Source organism: Vombatus ursinus, unplaced genomic scaffold, assembly GCF_900497805.2.
Source record: "Vombatus ursinus unplaced genomic scaffold, bare-nosed wombat genome assembly UNPS02014791.1, whole genome shotgun sequence".
Taxonomy (NCBI): Eukaryota; Metazoa; Chordata; class Mammalia; order Diprotodontia; family Vombatidae; genus Vombatus; species Vombatus ursinus.
The window spans coordinates 1170320-1188698 of NW_020954569.1; positions in this window are offsets into that span (position 1 = coordinate 1170320).

Genomic DNA, 18379 nt, shown 5'->3' on the forward strand with positions numbered 1-18379 from the left:
TCTTACCACCCTCTCTTTTCTCAGCCCCTTGAAAACTGGCTTCCATGTCAACCATTATTAAAACCATTACCTCAAAGGTCACAGAGGTAAAAAACACAGGACAGAGGCTAGTCCAATTTGGCTAAAGCATAGAGTTCCCCGAGGAGAATAATGTGAAGGAAATATGTTAGGGAGATAAACAGTAAAGTTCTAGGTAAGATCTAAGGGAGTATGTGACCCTTCCTGGCAGAGGAATCAGGGAAAGCTTCATGCAGGAGATGGCATCTGACTTGAGTCTTAGATGACAGGAATTCAATGATAAAGAGGTGGAGGGAATTTATTGCAGACATAGGTAATGGTGTGAACAAAGGCACAAAAAGTCAACAAATCTAGGCATGTTTGGGGATAGAGATTAGTCCAGTTAGGCTGGAGTATAGAATTCATGAACCAAAAAAAAAATGAGATAAAGAGTTATCCCAGCAATACCACTACCAGGTCTACTTCCAGAGTTGATTTGGGGAAAAGGAAAAGAACTTATGTGTTCTAAAATATTTATAGCAGCTCCTTTTGTGGTGGTAAAGAACTGGAAATTGTGGGGATGCCAATCAATTGGAGAATGGCGGAACAAGTTGTAGTATATGATTGCAATAGAATACTTCTATGCTATAAGAAATGATGAACTCAATGGTCTTAGAAAACCAAAGAAAGACTTGCATGAAATAATGAAGAGTGAAATGAGCAGAACCAAAAACATTGTATACAGTAACAGCAAAATTGTTTTAAGAATGACTTTGAGGTGCAGTTAGACGGCACAGTGGATAGAGCATCGGCCCTGGAGTCAGGAGGACCTGTGTTTAAATCCAGTCACAGACCAGACATTTGACACTTACTAGCTGTGTGACCCTGGGCAAGTCACTTAACCCCATTGCCTAGCCAAAAAAAAAAAAATGACTTTGAGTGAATAAGTCATTTTTTCTATTATAAACACCCAAATTAACTATAAAGGAAGCTGCCATCTGCATCCAGAGGGGAAAAAAACCTGATAAATAGAAGTATGTACAGAATAATTTTACATATATATGTATATATGTATGTGTGTGTATACATATATGTGTATATATATATATATATTTGTGTCTAATGGTAGCCATTTATAGGGCAGGGGTGAGGGGAAGGAAGAAAAAAAAGAAATTTACATGGTAACTTTATTATATATTTAAAAGGAATAGCAATTTATACATAATAGATTTGTAATTTCATGTGCAATCATCTTTTTTATTATACTATGCTATAGAAATGCTTGTTTTATTCCATAAATAAAAAAAATTTAAAAGAGTTATCCCCCTTTAAGGGGGGAACAAGCATTTCTATAGCATAGTATAATATAGAAGAATATAGAAGAAGTGCTGCTCTAAGGTTACATTTACTCTGAACACTTCTTCTAAGTGCTTATTTATTAGCATGTCATCTCCCCACATTGGCTTGTGAGCTTCTTGATAGCAGGGACTGTTTTTGCTTTTCTTTGTATCCCTAATGTATAGCACAGTGCCTGGCACATAGTAAATGCTTTGCTTGTTAACCGATTGCTTGCTTCAAAGGGCCTTGAATGTCAGGTAAAGATGTTTAACATGTACTAATTAAGGACCTGATGAAAAAATTTAAATAGCTTATTGACAGGCTAGGCAGAGGATCACTGGCTTCCTTTGAGAGAGCAGTAGGATGACCAAGCAAGAAGCAAGGAATTAAGGAAAATGTGTGGAGTGAGGAAGAGGAGGTAGGAGGCACTGATTGCTTTTTTACGAAGTTTAACAATGAAGAGAAAGAAATATGAGGGTAACTGAGGGAGGTAGTTGGCTCAGGGAAAGCTTTTCTTTGGATTGGAAAACCTTAGCCTATTTGAAGGCATATGAGAAAAAGTCAATAGAGAGAGATCAAAGATACCTGCAAGAGGCGATTGCTGCTTCAGGAAGTCTTGGATAAGGTGGGAAGTGTTTGAGGAGGTGGAGCAATTCGTGCTGAGAGATACTGGAGGTGATGAAGACACAGCTGCCCAGTGAAGTCAGTTCAAATAATTATGAGGAAGCGAGATAAGTTCAGTGGGTAGCATGCTGGACATGGAATCAGATAGATCTGAGTTCAGATCCTGCCTCTGACACTTAGCTATGTAACTCTTACTTTTTGTTACTGTTGAGTCGTTTCAGTTGTGTCTGACTCTTTATGACCCTATTTGGGGTTTTCTTGGCAAAGATTCTGGAGTGGTTTGCCATTTCCTTCTCTAGCTTGTTTTACAGATGAGAAAACTGAGGCAAACTGGGCTAAAATGATTTGCCCAGGGTCACATAGCTAGTAAGTGTCTGAGCTCTTATTTGAACTTAGGTCTTCTTGACTCTAGACACAGCATTCTATTCACTATGCCACAAAGCTGCCCATAACTCTTAACAGCAAGCCATTTAATTTCTTAGCTTCAGTTTTCTCACCTGTAAAATGAGGAAGTTGGACTCTGTGGGCTTCAATTTTCCTTCTAGCTCTAAATCTATGATTCTGTGATCTTATGACCTGTTCCTCTGAGACCAGAGGGAAAAAGGAAAGCTTGGGTGATGGCGCTGAAAAGCTTTAAGGATTGGAGAGAATTCATACTGAATGGTTTCAATCTTCTCAGAGAAGTCCAGGCTCAGTTATGAGCTACGTGGCAGATTGGTCTTTGGAGAGAGGTTTGAGGAGAGGGTTGTAGGTAGGAAAAATGTGCTACAGGGAATAAGATTCTTGTCAGTAAATAAGAGTAGAGTAGAACTGTCAAATAACAAGGAAGTGCCTATCGAGCTCAACAATATCAGCTCCTTTTCATGATTCTCCCTCAATACCCAGCAGCCTGAAGAGTGGAAATTATCCAGAGATGAGGACTAGCAGGTCTAAAATGGTAGGAAGGAAGTGAGGCAAGAAATTCTAGCATTGTGGCTAGTAAAATATTAGTATCTGCTGACTCTGACATTAACACTGCATATGGAGTAAGTAAAGGCAGAAGGAAAGGTAGAAAGACAGGAGACTGTGGTTAAAGAATGGAGTTTCAATGTTCCATGTTTTAAAAGCTGTCCAATTAGGAGGAATGGTGAGGTCTCAGGCTTGACTTACCAATATGTAGATAAAGTGGGGATAGAAAAAGTTGAGAATTAAGAAAGTTGAGGAATTATGTAGTCAAGCTGCTAATGGTGTCATTAACGTGAATACTGAAATCTCTAGAGATGATGACAAAGAATATGGTAGAAGGGAAATGACTAGTTCTAAAGTCTTTGAGAAATTTGGGAGATTGACCTGGAAGTTGATGGATGACAGCAATAAGGATGAGAAGAAAGATATGTACATACTTTACAGAGTCCCAAGAACATAGAGTGGCAAAGAATTTCAGAGGTTATTAAGTTTAACCCATATCTGAACACGAATTCCTTCTACATCATCTTTCAAAGAGGAGAAGCCATTGAAGGGTGGTGATAGAGCGCTGGTCCGGGAATGGTAGGGGAATCAAGTGACAAGCCAACCTTTCCTTCTGACATGATGAGTCCTGGGTTTGGGAGAAGGTACATTGACAAGTGGAAGCTGTTGCAATGGTTGTAGTTTTTCTCAGGAGAGAGCTAAATTCTTGTTACAGGGAGGAGGCAAAAGAATATTGATTTGAAAGATCAAGAATCAGTGGTGTATGTTGGGAAATGATTGGAAATTCCAAAGGGTAGTGTGGAATTTGGCAAATCAGGTTGGAATTGGTTTGGGAAGAAACAGGGCTGGTTACCTGCATTGTGTTGTCAATTCATAGAGGCTTCAGAGTCAGAAAAACCCAGGTTCAAATTCTGCCTCTGACCCATATTGGCTATGAAACCACGGGCAAGTTCCCTTACTTCTCAATGCCCCAAGTAACTCTCAAGATGATAAAGTACAGAGTACTTGATGATTATAGAGTTGGAGTTGCCCCATTATGAGTTTCCTTTGCCAATGAAATGACATAAACATTTTAAAGAAGTTTATTCATACTGAACTTACAGTCTACTAGAACCCTGAAGTCTTTCACATGAACTGTCAAGTGGCACCTCTCATATTGTATATTTGTACTATTGATTTTTAGCCTAAATTTGTAACTTTTTATACTTTTTCTATTAAATTCCATCATATTAGATTCACTCTCTAATGCCACTCTGTCAAAATCACATTGGATCCTAATTTTCTTTCAAAGAATCAGTGATCAACTTCTAGTACTGTATCATCTGAGAATCTGACGAACATACCATGTGTGTCTTAATTGAAGTCAATAATAAAAGGGGGGGCCAAGTTTTTGCCTTTATTTATATCCCCAGTGCTTAGCACAAGGCCTGTGCTTAATTGATACTTATTGATGATGACAAGAGATCTCTAAGTACTCAACTGCAGTTTGGATCTTTGATGGAGGCATTTAAACAGGGTTAAATTTCTGGCTTTATAAGGGAAAGTTCAAAGCAGTGAAAGAGAATATGGTCATTTAATCAATTATATATTATTAGTATCCCAATTAACCGAGTAACCCTTCACATTTCAGTATAGGCATATACGAGATTTTCAACCAATGTTGCTTCTCATTGGAAGATGGTTCAGCCTATTAACTATTTATAACATTATTCATGAGGAACCAACTGCCCTCTCGAATATTGTTGTACTTAATATCACATTTATATGGGTCTGATTATCAATGCTATATACTTTGTTATTCAAAGACCTGAGAATTCATCAGTGTGGGAATCTCTTCCAACAGCACATACTACAATGCCTTTATGTCTTAAAGGACAGTCTTCATGAGTTGGTATTACCAAAAATTCAGTCACCCATAGTCAATGTGGTAATGAGCCTCTCTAAACTTACTTCAGCTTGTCCCTCAGAAAAAAAGAGACACAGATGAGGAAGAAGAATCCAGGATTTGAACCTCTGTCCCCAATATCCAATCTGATGTTTTTTCTCCTAAACTGAGGGAAGTGGAACTTTTCTGGCCACTTTGAAAACTATGGTAAGGCAACCCATTGATATGAATATAATAGCTTTAATGAGGTTTTGGTAAAATATTCTTGAAAGTCTGCCCACATTCACATTAAAATCTTTAATAACTTCTTTACAATTAGCTCTTCAATATTGCTTCAGGAATCCAGGCATTGAAAAGCTGCTGTAGACAGGGGCATCTTAGCTTACTATGGGACCATCAGAATCACTCAGTGTTCATGAGTACAGATAAATCTGATACCCTGGGCTTGGCACAATATGCTACTATGGGTGGGACAGCTACAGATTTTCCTCCTGGCTTGAGAACAAAAGCCACAATGTCTCCAGGAAATTTAGCTTAAACCTACATCTAATGTTCTATGCTAATCAATATATTTAATTTTGAAAACTGCAAGCATGCAATCTGAGCAGCTGTACATCTTTAGGAAGTAATAGCAGGATTCTTTATTATTTTAGAAACATCAATGCTTGATATTTGGTTTTCAATATTGACTTTTCTCACTTATCCTTCCTCCACCCCAGTTCTCTGCTCCATTAAGGATTTAATTGTGTTTTAGTTACATCTGACTCCATTAAAATACTCTGAAAGCTTATGAAGAACAAGAAAATCACATACTTGCAGCAAAGGATTTTTTTTTTCTATTAGGAAGTCTGCCCAAACTAAAGAATACAGCTAGGATTGAACAAAAATATAAATCCTTTGTATATTTGAGCTAAGAGAGGTGAGGAAGAGGAGAATGAAGAACTAGTCTTTGTGTTTGGCCATTGGCAGCATTGCCCAGCCAGATTCAGAAAAATGAATTGAGGCGGAAGGTCATGCTACAGAGCAAAGATCACATGAGAAATTTGGGGGATAGAAAGTGAATACTGCTACAAGAGACAGTATGTCAGGAACTTGGACATGACCCAGGAGAGTTGGGAGGTTGGAAATGGTCACCATTGTGCTACTGGGGGAAGAGAGAGCTTGTTAGCATGTAGTGCTTTTATCTCAGAAGATCAGGTGCCCTGACCATCTTGGGGAATAAGTTTGTGGAAATCCCTAGGAAGCCTCAGAGCTCCACACTTCTAGCAATGGGTTGCTTTCCCTCAACAATTTGATCAGAACTAGAGATGAAGAGGTGGAAGGTAGAATTAGAAATAGAAGGATAAGCAAAGATCATCCAAGCCATACATTAATTTTGCAGATGGATCAATAGAGGACCAGAAAGCTACTCTGCTTGAGGGTCAACCAGCCTCAGAGATTTGGTGGGGGGTGGGGGGAAATGAGGGGTTGGAGGGAGGCAGGGAATCAGAATGAAAGAGACATTCATAATGGGGATTTTACTGCTACAACCTGGCTATTTCCAGAGGAATTATATCTTTTTCAAAGTCAATTATGATTGCATATGGCATACATAGAGGAACTCTGATCAACAATTCCTCAGCCCCTGGGTAGTTATAATTGAAGATACACAACACAGCTGTAGCAAATATGAATCACTGAAGTTTTGATGACTGTACTATAAGAAATAATGCTTAGGAAGAATAAAGAGGAGCATCGGAAGGTTTATATATAGAAATGTTGCAAAGTAGAGTTAGCAGAATAAGCATAATAATATACAAAATGACTATGATGTAAATGGAAAGAACAAGCAAAACTTAAAGCTGTGAGGGGCAGCTGGGTGGTGCAGTGGATACAGCACCAGCCTAGGAGTTAGGAGAACCCGAGTTCAAATTTGGCCTCAGACACTTACTAGCTGTGTGACCTTGGCTGTGCAAATCACTTAACCTTCATTGTCTCAAAAGAAAAAAAAAGCCAACAACAAAACAAAACTGAATATTGTATAATTATAATGATCAAGATTGGTCCCAAAGAAAATGCATCTTCTTTCCTCCTTTGAAGAGGTGAGGGACTATATATGTATAATATTTCATATACTGTCAGACTCAATTGATATTTTGGTTAATTTTGTTGAAGTGTTTTTATTTTTCTTTAATTTTTATTCTTTGTTATAAGAACTAGCTATTCAGGTTGGGTGAGAGGAATATCTGGAGATAAGGATAATGTGAAAATATAACATCAATAAAAATGTTAAGGATATATGAATGATTAAGCAAAAATGTAGCATTAAATACAGATAGAATTAATTTTTACAAACATTTCTGAACATGTACACCATGTGATAAAGGTAAGTTTAATTTTGGGTATTCAGCAAGGTTTTTGTGGTAATAATCTCCTAGGCAGGAATGTTGAATTTGTAAGTATAAACTTGCTACTTGTGGAATATGGCAACTACCTGTCAATATCCTCATTGGCTATAGAAGCTGTTGTGTTTGGGGGCATATCATTGTAAAAGTATATATGTATATACACACATGTACACACATAACATACATTGTATCATACACATATGCACACACATATATACATATACACACACACACATATGAAAGTATACAGAAGCTGACTGGAAGGGCAAAAGCAAGAAAAAAGAAAGGTTGTTCTTTTGAGGAATTAGGGAGAGAGAAAGAAGTCAGGTGACAGAGAAAAGAGGTCAACAGAACAAACAAAGCTATAAGAGCTGTAGAAGGGATTTTAAAAGCCTAATCCATCCTTTTCTCCTCATTAAAGATGAGGAAATAAATGTTAAGTGACTTGCCCAAGGTCATACAGGTATTTTGTAGCAACAAACAGACCACAGAGAGTCAGAAATGGAAAGAATAAGAGGGAGAAAAGAAGTCAGCAGAATCCCAAAGTCAAATGAATAAGAGGGAGTGAATGTCTATTCTTTAAGGGAAATTGAGATCTTAGGAGATGATATGCAGGAAAAAGGGCAGGAGGGACCTGCCAGGATTAAGAGTTGTGTACTTTTAAGCAACCTTGCTATGTGGAGAGGCCACTAATTTGGGCCACCAGCTACTTACAGCTGTTAATGTTCGCATTTAGATGTCAGTGCTGTTAACATGTATGATTTTAGGGATTATTTCTCAAAGCATGAGGTACCACTTATCTCCTTTTCAAAGATTTTGTTTCCCACAGCCCCTCCAACATTTCCTTTTTTGTTATCTTTGCCAATCTGAAGGGTGTGAGGTGAAACCTCAGAATTGCTTTAATTTGTATTTCTTTAATTATTAGTAATTTGAATTATTTTTTCCCAAATGGCTAAATATACTCTTGGTTTTTTCTCTTGAGATTTGTTTGTTCATATTCTTAAACCATTTCTCAATAGTGGAATGCTCTTTTGCTTGTAATTTTAATTTGCTTTATATAGTTTAGTGTACTTGTGAGTGGGTACAACCATTCTACAAAGCTATTTGGAATTATACATACCAACTATACCAGTTATACCTATATCCTGTGAGATTCCTTCAGTTCCACTCATAAAAAAAGGAGGGGGATAACTTGGTAACTGGTCATTTCCCCAAAGGGTTAACTCTAGGGAGCATCTGTTGTAGCCCTAAGATATTACGGGGTATAAAATAAATACAATTTTTTAAAAAGATGTTATGGGGTAAAGAGAGTGAATATTCTGGGAGTAGGTAGAATTTTCCCCTTGGCACCTACACAGCTGTTATTGTAGATGCTGAGATAGTGGCTAGGTCATAACCTCCTTCGGGACCAACACCCAACTAGGAAGGTGCTAGATCACTGGTGGTGAACCTGCAGCCTTGAGGCCACATGTGGCCTTCTAGGTCCTTCAGTGTAGCCTTTTAACTGAGTCCTAGTTTTACAAAACCAATCCTTTTATTAAGGGAATTTGTTCTGTAAAGTTTGGATTCAGTCAAAGGGCTGCACTTGAGGACCGAGAGGGCTACATGTGTCCTTGAGGCTGTAGGTTCCCCACCTCTGGGCTAGATGGTAGTTTGTACAGTGGAGGGAGTAAGCACAATAAGGGAATATTGGACAAGAGTAGGAGTGGTTGTATGGAAGAAAAGGCTCATGATTAGATATTGTTAGAAGGGTAAAATGGACTCATCTTCCCCCACATTGATTGGTTGATCACATACCCCTTGGTGGTCAAATCTTTGAACTCTTTGGGATATAACCTAGTAGTGGCATTGCTGGGTCAAAAGGTATGCACAGTTTTGTAGCCCTTTGGACATAGTTCCACATTGTTCTCCAGAATAGTTGGATCAGTTCACAATTCTATCAATGGTGCAAAAATTTTTTAATTTTATGTTATCAAAATTATCCATTTTACATCCTATAATGCTCTCTGTCTCTTGTTTGGTCATAAATTCTTCTCTTATCCATAAATCTGACAGGTAAAATATCACGTGCTTTGGAGAAAACCATCCTAACGCACAAATGAGAGGCAACAGGGCAGCTGACTGGGACATTTCACCTTCCATTACCTCCACCTGCACCCCAGAACACTGTCCTCCTGAGAAAGGTTTAAAATAGAAATGTTTGCTCTTTTGTTTTGGTGCTGAGAAGGAGCAGGGCCTTCCTGCTCACCTGATATTCTCATGTTCTGGTTGTGTGACTGCAGGATTTAATGGGGCAGACCATAAAATCTTAGATCTAGAATGGGAAGGAAATTTGGAGCAAATTGAGTCTAACCTTCTTATTTTACAGATGAGGAAACCAAGGCCTCGGATGGTTAGGTCACTTGCCAAAGGTCATATTGGCAGTGTGCAGAAGAGCTGGGATTCCAGCCCAGGTCTCCTGACTTTGAACACATTTTCCACTGTATGACTCAGTTAAATAATTCATTACCACCACTTGCAATGGCTGTGCCGCTTAGTGACTGGGCCCTTCACCCTTGACCTTTCACTGTACCATGAAAGAAAGTCTTTTCATTTTATTTTTTTAATTGATAAATTTTGGTTTAAAAGAGCAGATAAACAAATTTACAATGCATACTCCCTGAGAACAACTAAAAAAAATAGCAAAAAAGGAGTGGGGAAAGATAATGTAATCTAAGTTCTGAGGTACAGTGATAATCCACGCATGCCTATCCATGCTCCTTTGATTTGCTTATGATATCATCCTTTATGTCTAAATCATGTACCCATTTTGACTTTATCGTGGTAGACAGTGTGAGATGTTGGTCTATACCAATTTTCTGCCAAACTGTTTTCCAGTTTCCCCAGCAGTTTTTGTCAAATAGTGATTTCTTTTCCCAAAATCTTGGATATTTGGGTTTGCCAAACACTAGACTGCTATGGTCATTTACTACCATGTATTGTGTACCTAATCTGTTCCATTGATCCACCACTCTACTAAGCCAGTACCAAATTGTTTTTGATGGTTACCACTTTGTAATACAGTTTGAGATCTGGTATTGCAAAGCCACCTTTCTTCTCATTTTTTTTCATTGGTTTCCTTGATATTCTTGACCTTTTTTCTTCCAGATTAATTTTGTTGTTATTTTTTCTAGCTCTATAAAACAGGGTTTTCTTTTTGTAATTTGATTGGCATGGCAGTAAATAAGTTAATTTAGATAGAATTGACATTTTTATTATATTGGTTCAGCCTACCCATAAGCAATTAATATTATTCCAATTGTTTGGATCTGATTTTATTTGTGTAAAAAGTGTTTTGTAAATGTGTTCATATAGTTCCTAGGTTTATCTTGGCGGATAGATTCCCAAATACTTTATATTGTCTGCAGTTATTTTAAGTGGAATTTATCTTTCTATCTCTTCCTGCTGGATTTTGTTGGTAACATATAGAAATATTGATGATTTATGTGGGTTTATTTTATATCCTACAACTTTGCTGAAGTTGTTAATTATTTCAACTAGTTTTTGGTTGATCCTCCAGGATTCTCTGATTATAATACCATCATATCATCTGCAAAGAGTGATAGTTTTCTTTCTTCATTGCCTATTCTAATTCCTTCAATTTCTTTTTCTAGTCTTACTGTCATAGCTAGGTCTAGAACAATATTGAATAATAGCAGTGATAATGGGCATCCTTGCTTCACCCCTCATCTTACTAGAAAGGCTTCTAACTTATCCCCATTACAGATAATGCTTGCTGATGGTTTTAGATAGATATTACTTATAATTTTAAGGAAAGCTCCATTGATTCCTTTGCTTTCTAGTGTTTTTTAATAGGAATGAGTGTTGAATATTGTCAAAAGCTTTTTTAACATCTATTGAGATAATCATATGATTTCTGTTGCTTTTCTTATTGATGTGTTCAATTATGCTGATAGCTTTCCTAATATTGAACCAGTCCTTCATTCCTGATATAAATTCTACCTGGACATAGTGTAGGATCATTGTGATATATTGCTGTAATCTCCTTGATAGTATTAATGTTATTTTAAAATTTTGCATCAATATTCATTAGGGGAAATTAAGTCATAGTTTTCTTTCTCCATTTTTGTTCTTCCTGGTTAAGGTATCAACACCATACTTGTGTTGTAAAAGGGATTTGGTAGGACTCCTTCTTTGTCTATTTTTCCAAATAGTTCATATAGTATTGGGATTAATTGTTCTCTAAACATTTGGTAGAATTCACTTATGAATCCATCTGGTCCTGGCGATTTTATCTTAGGCAGTTCATTAAGGGCTTGTTTAATTTGTTTTTCTAAGATAGGGTTATTTGAGTCTTCCATTTCTTCTTCTGCTAATCTGGGCAATTTATATTTTTTGTAAATATTCATCAATTTCACTTAGATTATCAGATGTATTGGCATATAATTAGGCAAAATATCTCCTAGTGATCGCTTTAATTTCATTTGTGTTGAATTCACCCTTCAATGTTTTTATAATATGCTATACTTAGAACCTAGTCCCAAAACTAGAAATCTTCTTCAGGTTTCTATATCCATTATATCACACTACTTTTCTAAAGTTTTGGTCTCCATTTTGATCAAATCCTAGTTAAAATTGTATTCAGCATATCAATTGTGCAAATTAAAGCTTGCACACATACAGTTCCATGCAGTAATAAAAGTAGTCAGAGAGGTAAATGCCAACCAGCAATAAATACATAGTATCCATGCAAACCAAACATCAATCAATCAACAAACATTTATTAAGCACCTACTATGTGCCAGGCACCATGCTAAGTTCTGGAAATAATATCCTACAAAGATGAACTACATACATTTACTAATGGTTAGTATATGGACAGGTGGTATTAGTGAAGTCAATAATGCCACATGCAATTAAACAATAATGCTGTAGTAGCTCACTTTAATCAGTGTTAATTAACCACAGTCAATACCACTTCAAGCAACACAATACATAGTCCTAAGGCACATCTGGGTTGGTCAGAAGTGGGGATCCTAAAGGGAAAAATAAACATTAAAGTCTAGACCAGAATTAAATAGATGGGGACAGGAATACACACACACACATACCCCACACTCACACACACACACATTCAGGGTAACTAGGTAGCACAGTGGATGGAGTGCCAGTCCTGTCAGGAAGTCAGGAAGTCTTATCTTTCTGAGTTCAAATCTGGCCTCAGACACTTACTAGCTGTGTGACCCTGGGCAAGTCACTTAACCCTGTGTGCCTCAGTTTCCTCATCTGTAAAATGAGAAGGAAATGGTAAACCACTCCAGTATTTCTGTCAAGAAAACCCTAAATGAGGTCACAAAGAGTTGGACATGACTGAAAAACAACTGAAACATACACACACATATATACAAATATATGCATTTATACACATAAAATACAAATCAAAATGGAGAATTTAAAGTTTTTAAACCAGAAAAATATTATTTCTCAAGGAAATGAGGATGAGAATCTTAGTAGGGAAAACACCAAATTTTATCTGGAAAGAAAAAAATCTTATAGAAAAAGGTAGAAGTGGAAGGTCATGTTAGAGAGGAAAATCCTATGAGAAATCAGGGGAGAAAGAAAGTGGAAACTGTGTTGAGGGATAGCACAAGTCAAGAGCTTGAAAGTGACCCAGGAATTTGCCCGGAGCATTGAGAGGCGAAGTGGCTTACTCAGGGTCACACAGCAGCTATGGGAAAGAGGTGAGACTTTAAACCAGATCTGCCTAGGTCCAGCGCCAACTCTCTTGCCACTACACCACACTGTCTTAAAATTACTGGGTTAGTGTAATATTCCAAAAGAAAATGTGAGTCTGTTTCCTTTGGGTCATACACAATGGTAGGAAGATAAAATCTTAATGGAAAAGGAAGCACTGAGCCATATTTTTGTGAATATATATTGTGAATTTTGTGGAAGTTTAATCTCAATAATTTATTAAAATCTATTTAAACTAAATTTACCCTATTTGGGTAACCATCTAAATATAATAGGATTCTAATTTCTGACACAGCTATAGTAGAGGCATGGAGTTGTTTTATTGTATCTCTCTTTTTACCTAGGGCTTTGCACATAGTAGGTACACTAATAAATGTGCTGCTGTTTTACCCTCTGGAAATTAACCCAAACTTATATCCGAGATTGATACATTATGTAGATTTATATTCTTACAGAATAAAAACTATACTCTTTCCCATATTATAAAGAACATAAAATAACAGGATGCTAGATTTGCAACTGCAAGAAAATCCTTAAAAATAATCATCTAGCCTCGGAGTTCTCAACCTTTTTTGTGTCATGGGCTTCCAGGCAGTCTGGCAAAGCCTACAGACTCCTCGAAATAATGTTTTTAAATGTATTACCACTTTAGTGCAAAATAAAATAAAATACATAGAATTACATAGGAAACCAAAGGTTTGTGAAAACAAAGATTTGATTTTTTTTCCAATACAAGTTCTCAAACTCCCTAAAATACCATGATCTCATGGTATTTTCAAGATGAAGAAACTGAGGTCTGGGGTAACTTGCCAAGATCATATAGGAAACAAATAGCAGACCCAGGATTTGAAGTGACCCCAATTCTAGGGCTTCTTCCCATTTTTCTTCATGTCTTAGTCTGGTCTCAAGGAAATAAAGGAATGTGTATGTGTGTGGGTGTGGGTGTACACACATACAAATACATACAAATACATTTATGTATGTACTTATGTGTATATGTGCACACATGCTCATATGAATGTGTGTATACACATGAGTGTTGGGTATGCATAGATACATGTGTGTATGTATGTGTGCACATACATATGTCAAAAGGCTTTGTTTTCATTCACTCAGATTCTATCAGTAAAGTTAGTAGAACAGTGTCCTTTGATGAAGACTGTTGAGAAGCACCTTGTCATACAGTATAAAAGCTTGTAAGTCCAGGTTTTCTTGTTTTTGTCCAAGAGAGTAGGAAGAATAATAATTCCATTTAGCCAAACTATTAAACATTTTGAGGATTGGTAAACACAATTCTAAACACCTCCTGCTCATGTGAAGGCTGATGATCTCACCAAGCCCTACAAAGTTTCTAGAGTGAAGATTCTAGATGCAAGCCCATCTGAAGAGGACTCATGCAGGAGAGAAGTGAGAGGAATTAAATAAAATTCCCGCATCCAATCTGAATGCAAGAATCAGGGAAGGGAAAGGATGCTCTGCTCGGAGAAACATAGAATTTATTTTTGACATTTAACTAGCTTTGCAAACTTTATTTCCAACCAAGTGAGACTAACACACTCAAATATTCAAGAAAATGTGATAACATTTAAAGTAAACAGGCATTCAAGTATGCCTTGATATGACAAGTACATTACAGAGCATGAAATGAAGCACTTGGATACAAAAAGCCAGATGCATGCTCATCATTGGAACCACATTTCAGACTCAGTATTTGACGGATTAGACTCACTCCATGTTCATCTGAGGGTAGAGAGAAAGCAGAGGAGTAGCTGAGAAACACAGAAATGTACGTCAGAATATGTAAGAATAAGAAGCCCAGGCTGTTGTTTTCACTTTCAGGGCATCTGAGCGTGACAAAGATCCATCCAAATGAAGGGTGCATTTCTTCTTCCCACTCTGGTCAGAAGAAGTAATTGCTAATTTGGGGGATAGAGTAATTCTCTTCAATTTTGGATATGATCAGTGCCATACGTATTGTGGAGGCAACTGGGCTTTGACCCTGGATGCTAGATTTGGAAGATGTTTGAAGTTTTTGCAGTCCTTTAGCAAATTTGGGAAAAACACTGCTTAGTGCCCAAGTAATGAGTAATTAATTAAAACAGAAGCTATAGATGGTTAGCTCCTACCTCACTTCCACCTACAGTGCCAGCCTTGCAACTATGTCCTATGGTCCTTGTCCCATCCTACCTATCTTGGCATCCCTAACCTCACCCCCGTTACACCCCCACCTTCAATCCCCCAGACCTGATGGCCCATTTCATGGACTTGGCCTGGACATTGTTTGTGGTGCTTTCCCCAGGAGAAAAATATTTTTAGTTATGGTTCTGGATAAGATGACTATTTCATGAATAAAGTAGGACGTATAGTTATCCCTTTGACATTATGATTTTTCCCATCATCGTTTCGATATATTGCTGATTGGCATAAGAAATTAAATGAAAATTTGGGGGGAGTTTTGTGGAAGCTGCAGATGACACGGAAAGGCCAGCAGATGACATAGAAAAAGTTTAGAAACTCAGAAATACATAAAATATATGTATTTTTACTTAACATTGACCTACATATAGCCTATGACCAAATACTTGACCCAAATTTTACAATAAAGTACTGTAAATACTCCATAAAGAAAAAGATCAGATGTCTTCTCTGATATGAAGTGAGGGCCAAAAAAATTTATGCAGATTTTCCAGATCACAAGGGCGCCATGCCCCTAAACCCTCCCCCCAAGGTGGAAGGGATACCTGTACATTGTTTGGGCAGGCGATGGCATCTGCCTAGTGGTTTTGAAGGGCTGTCAAATGAAAGGATTGCATATGTTGCCTAATCCTGAGGGCAAACTGGGACCGATGTGTGGAAATTACAAGGGAGCTGACTTTGGCTTAATAGAATGGGGAACTTCATAGATCTAGAACCAGAAAGGAATCATTTAGTCCAATAGCACAGCAGACAGAGTGCTGGACCTGGGGTCAGGCCTCAGACACTTACTAGATGTGTGATCTTGAGCAAGTCACTTAACCTCTGCTATCAGTTTCCTCAATTATAAAATGGGGATAAAAATAGCAACTGCCTCCTGGGGTAATTGTGAGGATTATAATAAAATAATATTTGTAAAGCACTTAGTACAGTGTCTGGCACATATAGTAGGCACTATATAAATGCTAGCTATTATTATTATTATCATCATTATTGTTGTTGTTTGTTGTTGTTGTTGTTGTTAAAGACCAGAGAAGTTAAATGATTTGCCTAAAGTCACAGTAAGTAGCAGAGCTGGAATTTGAACTCAGGTCTTATGACTCCATGTTCAGTAGTCTTTAAAAAAGTGGAATTAATTGCCTTGGGTAATTGGGAACTGGGTGACTACTCATCAGGAAGATTGTAGAAGAGATTCATGTTCCAGGTGGGGGTTTCACTAGAAGAACTCAGAGGTAAATTCTTTGAAGTTTTCCTCCAACTCTGAGATTTTAGATGACAGTGAGATCTCTGGTACCACTTGTGACCATCTCATATTTTACCAATTTCATTCAGTGACCCTCCTTCCTTTCTCTAGTGATTCAAAAGTATTCCTACTTATCTTGACCAGATGCCTTGACCATATTGCTGTGTTCTGGCATCCCCACCACCAGTAGATGTAGGCTAGGCCAGAAACAGAGATAACCTCTTTCATAGTTACAGTGATAAATTTACCATCCCACTCCTGAGGCTTCAACATACTCGTGTATTCCAAAGCTCAAAGAGGGCTTGTCTCTTTTTCCAGGACTTTTGGAAAGTTGGTTCTGCCTGTTTCTTCCTAGTAGAGATCATGGAGAATTTTCCCCCAATACCAGATTAATTTTCACTATGTAGGCACTGAACAAAGATTTTCAAGTCACCCTCAAAATCTTGTTTTCGGCAAGTTATTGCCAAATGAAGCTTCTCTCTTTTCAGGTTCAAAACCACAAAAGATGTGTCCACCTCTGCTTAAAGTCATGGAATCTCTCTGAGCTAGCTAGCTAGCTGGACAAATATATAAAATTAAGGGTGCAATAAGATCTTGAAACAAGGTGAATATTTTCCCTTAATTGTCATTTAACTTGTATTCTAAGTATCTAAATAAACCATCATCTTAACTGGGTGGTAAGAATGAAAGGTTTTCAAATGGTTTCCATATGTCTTCTGAAGATCCAGACGTCGCACCTCTTCGGTCAACCCTGCAATACATCTGATGAGAGGGTAAGTTAAGAAACCTCAGAAATTTTATTCCTACAAAGTTTGTGATAAAAAGGAGCATTATTATCTGAACAAAAGAATTTATGGTCTGCCTTAAAAATATAGAGCATGTTTGAGAAATATCTCTAGTTTATTACAACAGAAGTAAAGATCTATCAACTACACGGGCACTTTATGGGTAGGGTGCTGATTTTTTTTTTTTTAATAGAAGGAGTCACTAGAACCATGCTCTATTAATCTGCCCTGTTCCCCCACATGTAATGATTAAAAGTCTTCCCATTTTCTCTCCCCAGTGAACCATAAGAATTTACAATATACTTTACTAGAGCCGAGAAGCCACCCTTCTATCACCAACAAGGAAGGACCCACTGGCACTAGATAATTAAAGACATGCTCTTGCTTTGTAAATTAGGTGTTGGGACCTTGCTTTTTACCAAGGAGTAATAATCTTCACAAAGCACCGACTCCATCAATGAGGGCAGAAGTCACTTTCAGGTGAAACACAGTTAGCTTCACCTATTTTAGGGATTTAGTCAAATATGAAGTATAGATTTTAAAGAGGGCTCCAACCCTCAAGGTCTGGGGGAAATTAATCTATTTCTGATGCCTCTTTATTGAAGTATTATGTTGGAAAATCATGCTATTAGAATCATAAATTCAATAACTTTTAGAATTTGAAGGATCTTTACAGATCACTTAGTTCTACCACCCTCATTGGAGGAAACTGAAGCCCCAGGAGGAAACTCAGCTTTCACATTACACAACTATTTAATGGTAACACCAAGAGGCAAAGCCAGGTCTTCTCACTCCCAGTTCGTTGTCACTATAATCAGAGAAGTATCAACCATGAGCTACAAAGCAGTTAGGCTGAATTGGGTGTACTGCTGTTTCTCTATATGAATATATGTATATGTTGCCTTTCCCTCCAAAATGTAAGTTTCTTGGGAGTAGGAATTTTTTTTTCATTTTTGTCTTTGTATTTCCAGTGCCTGAAACATACAAACATGGTGTTTGTTGAACTGAATTGTATTTTGCATGTATATTTGTACTTGGAGAGGGGATAATTGATCAGAAGACCCCTGATCAATTATTTTCCCCCAATCAAGTTGATGAAATTACAGAAGGTAAGGAAAAGCTAACCGAAACAAGATTTTAAGGTTTTAGAGGAAGTAAAAAGAACTTAGCACTTTCATAAGATAAGTTTATGGCTGGGGGCGGGGGCGGCCAAGATGGTGGAATA